The sequence below is a fragment of the Hordeum vulgare genome, chromosome 3H (assembly GCF_904849725.1).
Source record: "Hordeum vulgare subsp. vulgare chromosome 3H, MorexV3_pseudomolecules_assembly, whole genome shotgun sequence".
NCBI classification, from domain to species: domain Eukaryota; kingdom Viridiplantae; phylum Streptophyta; class Magnoliopsida; order Poales; family Poaceae; genus Hordeum; species Hordeum vulgare.
This window is the reverse complement of record NC_058520.1, coordinates 564,447,857-564,464,143: the sequence shown is the minus strand read 5'-3', so window position 1 is coordinate 564,464,143 and position 16,287 is coordinate 564,447,857.

Genomic DNA, 16,287 nt, shown 5'->3' with positions numbered 1-16,287 from the left:
AGATTGCTCCGATTAAACTGTACCACCTACTTGTTATTGGGGTAATGGCAGATTGGTTCTAATGATAACATACATCATGCTATCTTCACTTATGCTTCCTCCTCTAGTGTTAACTATCGATAGTTTTTCTCTCTTACTTACTCAGGCATAACTACCAACAAACCAGAGTTTCATCTTCACCGGTGGCAAGTTTTGAGGAAATTTGAAGACTTTCAGTAATATGTTGGTAATACAATTACATTAATCAAGACAAATTACAATTGGCTACTAGTCGAAGATAGCTTGGGTGACAGTCAGCACCTAATTTCATCATACAGAATTTACAATTGTTTCCATTCGTTCAAAAAAATTGAGATACCATTATAACTGCATTTGATGGATTTAGTTTGCACTTCTGCATTACCAACTTATAATTGTTGAATGGCATGCGATCGATTATAACCACCATTTCCTTTTTGGACGGATAATATATGTCATTGTTATTGTTTTCATGCGTATGCATCGAGTTGGTTTCTGTAATCAGAAATTAGCAGTATGCTATAATGTGTTCCGGTAACACTTTTTAATTCGGTAAGAAGTGGAAAGTGACCATAGCGTTCCGTCTCTAGCATTCATTCAGTAGGGTGGTGGACCGATCCATTTCTGGGCTGGATGCCTGCATCATACATGGTATGTGCAGGATTAAGTTGAGACCCTCCCTCCGTGCTGCGATGTCTTCCGATTCCTCCGCACTCTTTTGTAGCTCAGCGGGATATTTACTCAAGATTGGACACGCTACCGCCCCACTCATATGCGCGCTCGATAGTCACACAACTAGTGGAAGCTGAAGCTCAGTTCATACCTCGGACGGCAGTATTCGGTGCAATTGTGTTTACCTTCGCATCCAAGTTTTTATAGGGACTCTAATAACTAGTGAATGCCAACTAAGTATGGAGCTCCCAGGGAAAGCGAAATCACTAGTTAAGAACTTTTTTTTGAACCGGGAAGGCCTGTTTGGCCTTTATATTTCATGTGTAAAAAGAGTTACATCGTTTGCTAATACATAGGTTCATCAACCCACTTTATAGTTTTAGTGGGTTCCGCACAGGATCAGGCCTATAGTTGTGCAGGATGTGCGGCCCGCACAGGGCCCATAAAATTTGAGGCCCCGAATTTTTATATAGGCCTGGTATGTATTTTGTTTTTAAATGGTCTTCCTTTCGCTAGGCCTCGCATGTTCCCGGGCAGCTGGTGTGCGCATGAGTCGAGGCGTCGAGCCAGGCTGCTGCCGGATCGATCAGAAAGGGGGTCATCGGGGCTCTGGACTTTTTCTTTTTTGAACATGGCTCTGGACTTGGATCAATCGGAAAAGGCAAAAGCACTTGGTTCCCCGTCGCTACATCCAGGGCTGGAGAAATTCGATGGCAGCGTGCGGCTGCGCGCTCACGTCGCCATCTCAGTTTTCCAAATTCATTCCCCATCCGATTGACATACGCGAAGAGCCTCTAATTTCTTGGGTTAGCCATTCAATCCTTTTTGACCTTCAGTTTGTTGGTTCGGAAATAATTAATTTCTACTATAATGCATTTTGTTTCCTCAATCAACGTTGTTAAAGTTTTTATATAAAAAAACAAACAGAAGTTTCACGAATGCGCTAATTTACCATAAGTTTAGGTAGTCATTGGTTTAATCCATCCTGCCGTTTGCGCATTCTATAGATGAAAACTATTTATTCATTTTATATAAAAATTTCTTCCATGAATGTTGTTTTCCGGCACATCCCTTTATATCAAAACCCTGACTCCGCCTCTGGCTACAACCTATAGAAAACGGGATCGTCACATCGATCGACGACAGTCTTTAGGATCATTAGATCGATCGGCGACGGACGACACGGGCACACGGTGACAGTTCCTAGCGAGAGTGTTTTACATCAACAGTTGTTCCTCACGAGAGGATTGACTGCCTCATGACTTTCATGACAACGGGTGCTTCATGGCTTCCATCCCTCAGGTGCTTCACGACTTCAAAACAGGTAGCCAATAGTCATTTTCTGCGAGATACATATACATTATAATTAGTCATTTTTTACAAGATACGTATATATACATTATAATTGCTTGTGAGTAATTTTTTTAGTGTGATGGGGCCCTATCTTTTAGTTTCGCACAGGGCCTCGAATTTTATCGGCCCGGTCCTGGTTCCGCATACCTAGCAAGAATGTCTGCCGCCATATTGGCCTCCCTAGGGCAAAACTGGAAATGGATAAAGCTAAAGTTAATAGCGAGAAAAGCACATCCTTCATAGATTGTAGCAGCCGGTCCCAACGAGTTGCCTCCCTCTAGCATAGTGTCCGCAACCTCCATACAGTCAGATTTCTCCACAAGCTTTTGCAGGCCCAATTCATTAGCCAGAAAAGATCATCGCGCAGACCCCTAGCTTCCGCCGAACCCGCATCATCTGCAAAAGGAATGTCACTGCACAAGGCCGCCAGGAAGGTCCCCTTGTCATCACGTATCACAACCCTTGAGCTCCCTGTACCAGAATCAATGTTGAAGCAAGCATCGACATTAAGCTTATATAGGCCAGCTCCTGGTGGTGTCCAACCGTGGCGAAGGACCCCCGGCTTCTTCCCCCTGGCCCTATAAAAGTTCTTGGCTAGTGCTGTTATTGCATGTGCAGACCTGGGCGGTTCATAGACTTCCTCACCATTTGTGGCTTGTCGTCTCTCCCACCATATGTACCACACAGCAGTTGCGATGATTTCTCCCCTCCCAACATCCGCGATATTCGACCGGATGGAGCTCTTGGATAGCAGCAAGCCTTGTAGGACCGCACTGCCGTCCCTCTCCAAAGTACAAACTTCTTGGATGAGGCTAGACAGCCCGAGAATACGCCAGATTTCCACCACCCGCGGGCACTGGAAGAAGAGGTGTTTGATACTTTCACAATCTGTTGTGCACAGGGGACACTGGGAGCTGGTCTTGATGTGGCGATTTGCGAGCACACCATAGCAGGGGATTGCACCCAGCAAGGACTTCCAGACATGAATCTTTACCTTCGACGGGATCCGAAGCTTCCGAAGAGTTTCTGAAAAGGATCGAGATGGACCTAGAGGGGGGGTGAATAGGTACAATTCCAAATTTTAATAATTACTTAGCAATTTTAGGCAAAAGTGCGGAATATGAGTGTAGGCCTGATAATTGCTATGACAAGGAGTAAGCTATTTAGAGTGAAGTAAGACAAGCGGTAAACAATAATCAAATACAAGTACGTAATAAGGATTAACACAAGTAGAGAGTTAGGGTTGGGAATAACCGAAACTCCAAGAGAGATAAGGATGTATCTTGATGTTCACTTCCTTGGAGGGAAGCTACGTCACCGTTAGAGGGGCGGATGTTACCACGTATCTAGTAGGATCGCATCTTACTTACGCAAACACCACAACGGAGATATATGAGTTGCTATTTAACCTCATCCAAGGACCTCCTCGGTCAAATCCGATTCAACTAAAGTTGGAGAAACCGACACTTGCCAGTCATCTTTGAGCAACGGGGTTACTCGTAGCGATGAAACCAGTCTCTCGTAAGCGTACGAGTAATGTCGGTCCAAGCCGCTTCAATCCAACAATACCGCGGAATCAAAAAAAGACTAAGGAGGGCAGCAAAACGCACATCACCGCCCACAAAAACTTTTGTGTTCTACTCGAGAAGACATCTACGCATGAACCTAGCTCATGATGCCACAGTTGGGGAACGTCGCAAGGGAAACAAAAAATTTCCTATGCGCACGAAGACCTATCATGGTGATGTCCATCTACGAGAGGGGATAAGTGATCTACGTACCCTTGTAGATCGTACAGCAGAAGCGTTAGTGAACGCGGTTGATGTAGTGGAACGTCCTCACGTCCCTCGATCCGCCCCGCGAACAATCCCGCGATCAGTGCCACGATCTAGTACCGAACGGACGGCACCTCCGCGTACAGCACACGTACAGCTCGACGATGATCTCGGCCTTCTTGATCCAGCAAGAGAGACGGAGAGGTAGAAGAGTTCTCCGGCACCGTGACGGCGCTCCGGAGGTTGGTGATGACCTTGTCTCAGCAGGGCTCCGCCCGAACTCCGCAGAAACGCGATCTAGAGGAAAAACCGTGGAGGTATGTGGTCGGGCTGCCGTGGAAAAGTCGTCCCAAATCAGCCCCAAAACCTCCGTATATATAGGTGGGAGGGAGGGGACCTTGCCTTGGGGCTCAAGGAGCCCCAAGGGGGTCGGCCGAGTCCAAGGGGGGAGGACTCCCCCCCCCCCAAACCGAGTTGGACTTGGTTTGGTGGGTGGGAGTCTTTCCCTTCCTTCCCACCTCCCTTTTTTTTTCTCTTTGATTTTTATCTCTATGGCGCATAGGTCCCTTTTGGGCTGTCCCACCAGCCCACTAAGGGCTGGTGCGCCACCCTTATGGCCTATGGGCTTCCCCGGGGTGGGTTGCCCCCCCCCCCCCGCCCGGTGAACTCCCGGAACCCATTCGTCATTCCCGGTACATTCCCGGTAACTCCGAAAAACCTTCCGGTAATCAAATGAAGTCATCCTATATATCAATCTTCGTTTCCGGACTATTCCGAAAACCCTCGTGACGTCCGTGATCTCATCCGGGACTCCGAACAACATTCGGTAACCAACCATATAACTCAAATACGCATAAAACAACGTCGAACCTTAAGTGTGCAGACCCAGCGGGTTCGAGAACTATGTAGACATGACCCGAGAGACTTCTCGGTCAATATCCAATAGCGGGACCTGGATGCCCATATTGGATCCTACATATTCTACGAAGATCTCATCGTTTGAACCTCAGTGCCAAGGATTCATATAATCCCGTATGTCATTCCCTTTGTCCTTCGGTATGCTACTTGCCCGAGATTCGATCGTCAGTATCCGTATACCTATTTCAATCTCGTTTACCGGCAAGTCTCTTTACTCGATCCGTAATACAAGATCCCGCAACTTACACTAAGTTACATTGCTTGCAAGGCTTGTGTGTGATGTTGTATTACCGAGTGGGCCCCGAGATACCTCTCCGTCACACGGAGTGACAAATCCCAATCTTGATCCATACTAACTCAACTAACACCTTCGGAGATACCTGTAGAGCATCTTTATAGTCATCCAGTTACGTTGCGACGTTTGATACACACAAAGTATTCCTCCGGTGTCAGTGAGTTATATGATCTCGTGGTCATAGGAATAAATACTTGACACGCAGAAAACAGTAGCAACAAAATGACACGATCAACATGCTACGTCTATTAGTTTGGGTCTAGTCCATCACGTGATTCTCCTAATGATGTGATCCAGTTATCAAGCAACAACACCTTGTTCATAATCAGAAGACACTGACTATCTTTGATCAACTCGCTAGCCAACTAGAGGCTTGCTAGGGACGGTGTTTTGTCTATGTATCCACACATGTAAATGAGTCTTCATTCAATACAATTATAGCATGAATAATAAACGATTATCTTGATACAGGAATTATAATAATAACCATATTTATTATTGCCTCTAGGGCATATTCCAACAGAAACGACTCACGATCCCGACTGAATAAGCCAAGTCAGGTCGGGTATGCACCAAATATCTTAGGCTGCCCACAACGCTTCGATACATTGTGGTGTCCACCGGCGGATTTGAGCTACGCTTGCTCAATTTGTGACGTTGGTCCATTGGAACTTGTGTCTCGTAGCAATCGGACATGCCACACTTTTCCAATAACTTGACCGCATAAGCCGATTGACATAGGGAAATCTCTCCGGAGCTTTGCTTCACTTCGATGCCCAAGTAATAGCTGAGTAATCCCAGATCACTCATGCTAAACTTGTTCTTCATTTGCGCCTTCAAACGTTCAATTTCTTGTACGCTATCTCCGGTGATAATCAGATCGTCGACATAAACTCCAACTAGCAGGTTTGAGCCTTTGGAGTTCTTTGTATAGACTGCGTGCTCGACGGGACATCTCTTGAACCCGAGCGAGACCAGACTTCGGTCTAACTTTGAGTTCCAAGCTCTTGGCGCTTGCTTCAACCCGTAAAGTGCCTTCTTGAGCTTGTAAACTTTCCCTTCTTCGCCTTTCTTCTCGTAGCCGAGGGGTTGTTCCACGTACACTTCTTCTGTGAGATCGCCGTTGAGAAAAGCGGATTTAACATCCATATGATGAACCTTCCAATCCTCTTGTGCTGCCAAAGCTAGGAGCACTCTCACCGTCTCGATTCGAGCAACTGGTGCAAACACCTCATCATAGTCAACTCCTTGACGTTGAACGTAGCCCTTTGCAACGAGTCTTGCCTTGTACTTCACAATGGCACCCTCCGTGTCCTTCTTTAACTTGTAAACCCACTTCAAACCTATCGTATTTTGGTTTGGAGGTCGGGTTACCAAAGTCCACGTGCCATTGCTCTCAATTGCCTTCATCTCCTCATCCATGGCGTGCGTCCAGCTAGGACTTTTGCTCGCCTCTACGAAGTTCGCCGGCTCCTCAACTCCGAAAAGACATAGTCCGGAGTATTCGAGCGTAACTGGCTTTGTGTACTTGTAGACTTTCTTGAGGGTCTTGTAGCGACGAGTCCCTGAGGAATCCGTTGTGGCTTGCGAAGGAGGTGACACAAATTGTGTAGATGTTGATGCACTTGAGGAAGACGGCTGAGACCTTGGTGTGTCATCGACATCCGTGTCATCGGCGTAGTCGTCGTGACCGTGACCATCATCTTGATTGTCGTCGTCACTATGTGCCTCGTTGTCGATGTTGTCATCGAGATCTCCGCATGTGTCGTGCGCGGCGTTGTCGCTATCTCCTTGCGACCTATGTGCGTCGTCGTCGGTGTCGGCACCATGATGATCACTACCATTGTGGTCACCTTGGTTGGGCGTCTTGCCAACCACCTGGACATCCTCCCCTGCATCATCATCAGCTGGAAATTCAACTTCAAATATGTTACTGTTTGGAGCATCGTCGGCTGCGGCGCTCCAATTCCACGCTTGGTTTTCTTCAAACACGGCGTCGCGTGAAATCCGTAGACGCTTGGTTTGTGGATCATAGAAACGGTATGCCTTGGTGCCAGAACTGCTCTCGTATCCGATGAACACCATCTTGGTGCTACGATCGGCAAGCTTTGAGAGGTGCGGCTCCGCCGTCTTCACATGTGCCACGCACCCGAATGTCCGTAGATGAGACACATTCGGCTTACGTCCGTAAATTGCTTCATACGGAGTCTTGCCGATCACTGCCTTCGTTGGAGCCCGGTTGAGAAGATAGACCGCCATCGAGACAGCTTCTCCCCCAAAAAGTCCCCGGCAGGTTCTTGCTCTTGAGTAAACTCCTTGCCATGTCAACGACGGTTCGATTGCGCCTTTCAACGACCCCATTCTGCTGCGGCGTGTAAGGTGCCGTGAGGAACCTCTTTATGCCAATCTTCTCGCAGTAGTCGTTGAACTCATTCGACGTAAACTCTCCGTCGCGATCTGTCCGTAGAGCGCGAACCTTCAGCTTGTGTTCCATCTCTGTTGCAGCCTTCAGCTTCTTGAATGCTTCAAACGCCTCATCTTTAGACCGTAGGAGAACGACCCACATATATCTCCAGTAGTCGTCTACCACAAGGAAGAAATACTTCTTTCCAGCGTGAGTTGCCGGGGTGATAGGGCCACATAGATCACCATGGAGCAACTCGAGTGCATCACTTGCACGATAGGTAGACAGAGCAGGGAATGGCCTGCGGTGCTGTTTTCCAACCAAGCACTCGTCACATACTCGATCAACATGGTCGATAACTGGCATCCCGTCACATACTCCATCTTTGACATCTTCTTCAAGGCGTAGAAGTTAACGTGTCCAAATCTAGCATGCCATAACCATGAATCATCATCACTCTTGGCGAGCCAACACTCCGGTTGAGATTGATCAAGGTTGAGGATATAGAGCCTGTTCCGTGTGCGACTAACATGAGTTAGCACGTTCCGGAGGTTGTCGAAGATCGTCATCACTCCGTTTTTGATATCCACCTTGCATCCATTCTCGTCAAGCTTCCCGATAGAGATGATGTTGTTGCGAAGCCGTGGGATGTAGTACACTCCGGTGAGTATGCGATGTTCGCCTGTGAGACCCTCGAAGAGGACAGATCCTTGCCCACAAATCTCCAGATTTGAACCATCACCAAACTTGACCGAGCCTTCAACATCATATTCCAGCTCGAGAAATTTCTCCTTGCATCCCCTCATGTGGTTACTCGCACCCGTGTCGAGATACCATGACACGTTGTGATCCCCGGATAACTTAGGTGTCACATTCTTCTCATGAAGTAGCACCTTCCGGCTTGGTTTCACAACCACTGTTTCAGCGAGATCACAAACTTCGGCCATCAGAAGACCTGGACCTTCGTCTTCCTCCTTTGCCAAATTTGGGAATAACCGAAACTCCAAGAGAGACAAGGATGTATCCCGATGTTCACTTCCTTGGAGGGAAGCTACGTCACCGTTAGAGGGGCGGATGTTACCACGAAGGCACACCAATGCCACGAAGGCTCACCCTATTCTCCCTTTGAGATAACTCCACGAAGGCGTTTCTCAACCACTAGTGGTAAGCCTTGAGGTGGCTTCCAAACCTTCACAAACTTTCCGGGGGAAATCACAATGGTTTGATTCCTCTCCGAAGACTCCTACCGCCTAGGAGTCTCCAACCTCCAAGAGTAACAAGATCACGGGGATTGCTCAAAACTTGCTCAAATCACAAATCACTTTGGTGGGAAGGAGGAGAGGGAGACGATCTATCTTTTGATTGGAACAACACTCAAAGGGACTCACAAATGCTCTTGGGATCTAAGATTTGGTGTAGACAAGAGTGAGTGAGAAGAAAGGTGTTCTTGGATGTATGCTAGCTGTGTTGAACACCCACTCACGAAGTGGGTGAGGGGTATATATAGTGGGGAGTGTAAAACAGCCGTTGGGGACACTTTAAGTCACACAGGGTCCGGACGTCCGGCAGTTCTCGGAAGTCCGGGCGTCCGCAAGGGGTCGGACGTCCGACAGGGGTCGTTCGTCCGAGGGCTGTAGCTATGACTGGAAACACTGTGAATTTGAACAGCGACTGGACGTCCGGAGAAGGCCGGAAATCCAAGTTATTCAACTCAACTTCTTCTGGTGGGAGGTTCCGGATTTCCGAAAGAGGACGGACGTCCGGCCCTCGGACGTCCGGAAGGAGCCGGAAATCCGAGTTATAGAGCTCATGTTCTTCTGGTGCAGGGCTCCGGATTTCCGAAGCAGGTCGGACGTCCGGCCCTCGGATGTCCGGAGGGAGCCGGAATTCCGAGTTATATGACTCAAATACTTCTGGTGGAGGGCTCCGGATTTCCGAAGCCTGCCAGTCATCCGGCCCTCGGACGTCCGTAGGGAGCCGGAAGTCCGAGGCAATAGACCTGTTTTGAGATAGGAACAGAGTAGAGAATATGTGGTATTGGGTAGGATAGTGAAGATGTGGTATGAGCAAGTTCATCGCAAAACCTGTGATCCCCTCTTAATAGTGCGGGATCCCTATACTCAATAATAGTAAACTCAAAAGGATAGTCTACATCATCTTTTCTCAATCCCGAGTCTTCTTAAAATATAAACCCCGATCTTCTCAGACCACCTTTGGCACATAATTCTCAATCTACTAAAGTACTTGCCATCCTTAGATACACTCAACAAATAGGATTAGTTTCCTATGTATGTGTTGTCATTAACACCAAAAGTCGATTAGGGACATAGCATACACTTTCAGTTTCCATACTGGGTTAATACCTGAGGTTTGGTGTGTATTCGTCCTCCTCAACTTTCGCCCATGTTGGAATTCCCACTCCTCATGATAAGCCGATCTTACAGAGAAAGAGCCACTTTGTCCGGGTACCAGGACACAAAGTCCGACATCATCCCTATAGCCAATGGAATGGTTAGAATGCGTTCGGCGTCCACTAGCCAAAAAACATGTCGTATCATCTCCTCATCCCATGATCTACTATCCACATCGATAAGTTCCGAAACTTTTGTAAGAACAATATTGTTCCTAGGCGTTAAGATACGCTTGTTCGGACTGCTTGATATCCAAGGATCATTCCAAATGTTAATTGATGATCCATCCCTTACTCTCCATATGATACCTTTTTTGAAAGTTTGGAGACCATGCCATATACTCTGCCAAGTGTATGAACTTCCCTTCTTCAACTGACACTTCAGAAGATCACCGTCGGGGTAATACCTAGCTCGAAGCACACGGCCACAGAGAGAGTCAGGTTCGCACAAGAGTCTCCATGACTGTTTTGCCAGCAGAGCCAAGTTGAAACAGTGTATATCACGGAATCCCATCCCTCCTTGCTCCTTAGGCACACACATCTTCCACCAAGCGAACCAATGCATATGCTTCTTCTGTTCATCATCACCCCACCAGTATTTAGACATCGCAGAAGTTATATGATTGCAGATTTCCTTCGGTAGCTTGAAAACGGACATGGCATAAGAAGGAATAGCCTGGATCATAGCTTTGAGAAGAATCTCACATCCTCCTACCGATAGAAGTTTCTATTTCCAGCCTCTAATTATGCTTAAAACCCTTTCCACCAGATGTTGAAAGGAGTCAGATCTATCCACCCCCACAATAGGTGGGAGCCCAAGATACTTGTCTGAAACAGCCTCGGCCATAATGTTAAGTGTGGTGCAAACCTCTGCTCGGATCTGGGCTGGAGTACACGGACTGAAGAAGATCGCCGACTTGGCCTCGCTCACAAGTTGTCCCGAGGCTGCGCAGTAATCCTGAAGAACTTGTCGTAAGCAAGTCGTGTTTGCCTGATCTGCTCTCATCAAAAATGAGGGAATCGTCTGCGAATAGAAGATGTGACACAGGTGGCGCAGCCCGACACACCCTCACCCCTGTTATATTACCCGCCTGCTCCTCATACGATAACAGGGCTGACAGACCCTCAGCGCACAGCATGAATAGATAGGGGGACAAGGGATCTCCTTGCCGAAGACCCCTCGTTGGAACAAAGACGTCTGACAATTCATTATTGATACGCACCTGGTATTGCACCGAGGAAACACATTCCATGATAAGATCCACCCAATCCTGAGAGAAGCCCAGCCTGATCATCATTCGTGCTAAAAACTGCCACTCTACACGATCATAAGCTTTGTGCATGTCTAGTTTGACTGCACAATTACCATACCCAGACACCTTCTTCTTAATAGCACGATAGGATTCAAAGGCCACCAGGAAGTTATCGGTGATCAGCCTGCCCGGGACAAAGACACTTTGATTTGGGGATATGATCTCAGACAGCAAGCCCTTCAGCCGTGCAGCCAGAACCTTCGAGATGATTTTATACAGGACATTGCACAAGCTGATAGGTCTAAATTGAGATATGCTCTCCGGGTTCTCAATCTTGGGGATCAGAACAATGTTCGTGTTATTCCAACCCATCGGTATCGTCTTGTTCTAAATAGCTTGAAGGACTTCATCCACCAGGTCCTCCCCAATAATGTGCCAGAACCGTTTGTAGAAAACCGCATGCAGCCCATCCGGTCCAGGGGCTTTTAAATCTCCAATGTTGTAGAGAGCCTTCTTCACTTCCTCCCTAGTATAGGGTTTATTCAAGTGGCCGTTCATCTCCGGGGTTACACGTGGGGTAACCTTCTGGATTAAGACTTCATCAATCTCCTGCGCCTTCGATTTAAACAAGGAGGAGAAGTACTCCATAGCGTGGTTTTGGATGACATGTTGATCCTCTATCCAATCCCCATTTTCTCCTTTTAACTTCTTGATCAGGTTGCGCTTCTTTCTACCGTTCGCGGCACGATGGAAGAACTGCGTGTTTTGATCCCCTCTCGAAAACCAGTCCGCTCTACCCCGCTGGATCCAGTATAATTCCTCCTGCCCGAGGAGTTTCTCGATCTGTATATGTAGTTCATGCTGCTTAACTGTGGCTTCATCAGATAGGGGTCCCGAAAGCACTGCATTCAGTTCCAGCTGCAGCCCCCGGAGTCTCCTCCTCGGGCCTTACAAAACCTCCCTGTCCCATTGATGTAGATCGGCATGGACATCGGCGAAGAGCGTAGCAAGGGGAGCATTTCCTTCCCCTCTCCTTCTATCCCACGCTGCTTGAACGATAGATTCAATGTTCTCCTCAGCTAACCATCGGGCTTCAAACTTTTGGGGACCTGTCGGTCTCACCTGGAACAGTCCCGAAGAGTGTTCTGTATCGATAAGTATAGGGCGATGATCGGATTTATCGAACTCCTCGTTAGACACCCCATAGTCCGAAAACAGGTCCGCCCAGCTAGCGTTCCCGACAGCTCGATCAAGCCGCTCACGAATGTTCTCCCTCCACCAGGTGAAGCAATCTCCAGAGTAACCCAGGTCATCAAGACCACAGTCTGTGAGCGCATCGCTAAACCCACGCAAACAGCGGATCGATCTCAAGGCGCCCCCCTCTTTCTCAAAACTATGTAAAATTTCATTAAAATCACCTGCCAGTAGCCATGGTAGGTTTGTCATCGCATGTACTTGCCTCATGTAATCCCATGTTAGGTGTTTCCTATCTCCACTTGGTTCGCCATAGAACCCAGTAAATCTCCATCCATCCACCTCATGTTCTCTGATTCTGATGTCGATGAAGTTGGGATGTATTTCAGTTGAGGTTACGCCGATGCTCCTATGCCACAACAAAACCAGTCCACCACTACGATCGTCGCTTTCAGACACCGCCATGGAATCAAAACCAAGCCTTCTCATCAATTTTCGTGCCTTCTCTTTGTTCAGGTGTGCTTCACACAGAAAAAGCACATCCGATTTTGCCCGCCCCTGGATTCCCAGGAGCGCTCAAACTACCGCTGGTTTACGTAACCCACGACAGTTCCAACATAGGATTTTCATTCATCCGGTCGAGCTCTTTATCAGAGCTCGCCGATATCTAATGACTAGCATCCATAGTAGCTTTACTACCAGTACGAGACCTTTTTGAATCTTGTGATGATGCATCTTCTTCATCCTTTTCCTCTCCATTACTATCAGGGTCTCGGGACTCCGGCAGAGCACTGCCGTCGGCCATTGAGACACCCAAAGCCAATACATTCCTGCTAGAAACCGCAGTATCATCGTATGTGAGTCTCTTGCGCGTTTTGTCGCCCTCCACCATACTCCCCCCGCTGGCTTTTAAAGGCCTACTAGCATCATCCTTCAGATCGCCATCCGAAGAAGGGTCTCGATGAGTTCTTCCCTCAGGGTTTGGCTGGTACGCCCCTTTTCCACCTTGGCGTGGGAATTGCCCTTGTGATCCCGGTCTGGGCGCAAGGATCCAATCCCCCCAAGCCATGGACGCCTTATCATGCTTCCCATTACCGTGTTCCAGATATGTATGTCCCATATGGCCACACACATAGCAGAAGACAGGAATCTTCTCATAGAGGATCGAGTAGTATACTTTCTTTTGATTCTTGGTGATAGATACAAATCTCATCAGTGGCTCATTCACATCTATTTTAACCCTGACTCTCACAATTCTGTCGTTCCCCCATCTAGGGTTTAGCATGACCTTCACCACCGTGACTACTTTCTTTGTCAGAGATCTGATAACCGGGTCTTTCCTGTACATGGGATGGAGATCCAACACCTGGATCCAGACCTCCAGTTGATCCAGGATTACATCATCGAATTTAGTAAAACCATCGTAGCTTTCCATTAGAATAGCGTGATCTCGGAAGAGCCATGGTCCTTCTTCAGTTATCCTCTTCCAATCCCCCATGCAGCTCACCATGATGGAGAAGAGATTTTCTCCCAACGCATTGAACGTGACCCCCTGGGCCAAGCTCCATGCCATCCTCATATTCTCGTAGAAAGCTCCCCTTGAGAAGGGTTTATCGGTATGAACCCTAGCAATCGCCATAAACTCCACTCCCTCCCCTTCGTCCGGGAATTCGTCATCGAAGTTGAGATCATCCTCCTCCCGTTCGTGCAGATTCAGCTGCCCGATTAGATCGTCTACCCCCGCCGAACCACCAGCTCTGGTCGTGCTATTTGCCGAAGACTTTGATCTGGCAGGCTCCATCGTCTACGCGGGACCAACTCACAACGCGATGAAGGGCCTCCCCGCCCTGGCGTATATATAATCTTCTCCACAAGCGCCCGAGATGGAGTAGGAGACGGACACCTCCTGCGTCTGGATTCAACACGAACCCTAGACGTCGCCGTCATGGTAGATAAACCCTAGACGTCGCTGCCACGGGAGTGTTTTAGCCTCTCTTTAGTCATGGAGAGGGGGAAGTTTGGATGCAAATCACTAGTTAAGAACTATCTTTTGCAAGGGCACTTTCATCTTTTCTCGTGGTCTTGTGTACGTAACTGAAGAGTTTTAATGAGCTTTGAAAAAAGAGTTTTAATCCTTCTCTAAAACAAAAAAAGAGTTTTAATGAGATTTCTCCCACGCATAGGAGAGAATGATGGCTTTATTTGTGCTTTTTTCTATTTAATTATTTAAGATGATTTATCTCTTGAACCATGCGTTCAAATCATGAAGCGTTTTTATCATTTCATTTTTTGCGTCGAGATCTTCAAAACTAGATTACATATTGATAGGTTTGGTGAAATTTTTTCAGACAAAATTTGTGCTCCCTTATTGTACTAAACCATCATTTAAAATGCACTGACTCATGGTTCACTTTTGGGAAGCATAGTTTGTACTTTTCAATCGAGAAGCACACCTGTGATTTAGGCTGAAGCACATCTGTGCTTTACATTTTACGACAATTACAATTGTGCTTTTACAGTTAGCCTCGCCGTGACAAGAGGAAAGGGGACTGGTCCGTCCCGTTTTCTTTTCCTTATGTTTTTGTTTCTTCGGCGACATCAACGAGGTGGTAGACCGTGATGGCATGTTGGAATAAGGCCTGTTCCTACCTTAACGGTATTTGATTTGGTGCCGATGAAGGACCCGTGAAAGTTTGCATCCGCGGATCTGTTGGTTCCCTCCAAATCTAGGAAATTGGTGTGTCTTTCAAGGATAGTTATTGGCTGGCTACTGGTGCGGTGACTTTGATATCTTCTTTCGTGTTTTGTTCTGGCATAGTCCTATTTCTCCAACACTTTGAATTGACGGTGGATCGCAGGCTTCTATTATGTGGGGTGATGCCCCAACAGATATGTTGCTTTAGTGATATATAGTTCTTATCTCAAGGGACGAGTGGCTATTTTTCAAAGCCATGTATGGCGAGGGTGAAGGCTTTTTGTAGATGTCTCTTTTATTTACTTTTGGTTCAGTGCAATTTTAATCCCGAAAAAGAAGAAGACTAATATGATTTTCAATGTAATTTTATTCTCTATTGGTCTTTATGTGTTCCATTGCCTATTCCTTGTACTGGTTTTTGTTTTCCTGATCTAAGACGTCATTTTGCGTATCTTTGTTAAAAACTAATTTTCATGCTTTAAAAATGATTTTTTTTCCTTCTTCCTATATTTGCCATGGACCAAATGAAAAAGCTCACAAAAACTTCTCATGATGGAGAGCAACTAAAAGGTTGTTGTGGCTCTCCAAATTTACCACGTGAGCAGCAAAAAATGTATGCTCTTAAATTTGCCATGGCTCTAAAATTTCCCCGCAAAGCGGTAGATATTGGACATGTCAATTCCACATTAAATTTGGAGAATGTTTTTGTAATAAACATAATTATTCTCATGGAAAATTACTTTTAGGAAAATATGTAATTATATATACTCTATGGCATCTATACATACATCATGGCAAACGTGTTGGAATTTGTTATTAGGCTTTTGGCCCAAAGCCCAACATAATTCTAAAATTTTCATGGCCCATTCATGCATAGTTGTGTGTGGTGTGAGTGGGATTAATATTTAGTGCCATATCCCTAGTTGGGAGGGAGTCGCACCATTTTATAAGGTGAGCTCTTCTAGTACTTGTATGAGCCAAACCGAGGACAAAGCTGTTACTTGGGAAAGATTACCCGCTGGCTTTTGGTTCTTTTGGATCATGGGGCTGTTACCGGCTTGAACGTGGGTTTACTCCATGACCTATCCGATCTCCACTATATAAATAGGCAGACATCTACCCTAGCTGCTGCCACAACATATTGTTTCTCACCATTCTAAAACATTGCGCCACCACATAAGTCTTCTATATCCCTCCTCCCCGCATGCATCGCAAGAAGGGGCAGCAGGCCTCCGGAACCCCACCTCTCATGATTTCATACACAACTACTTCCCGGACGATGACTTTTTTCCCAATCTCA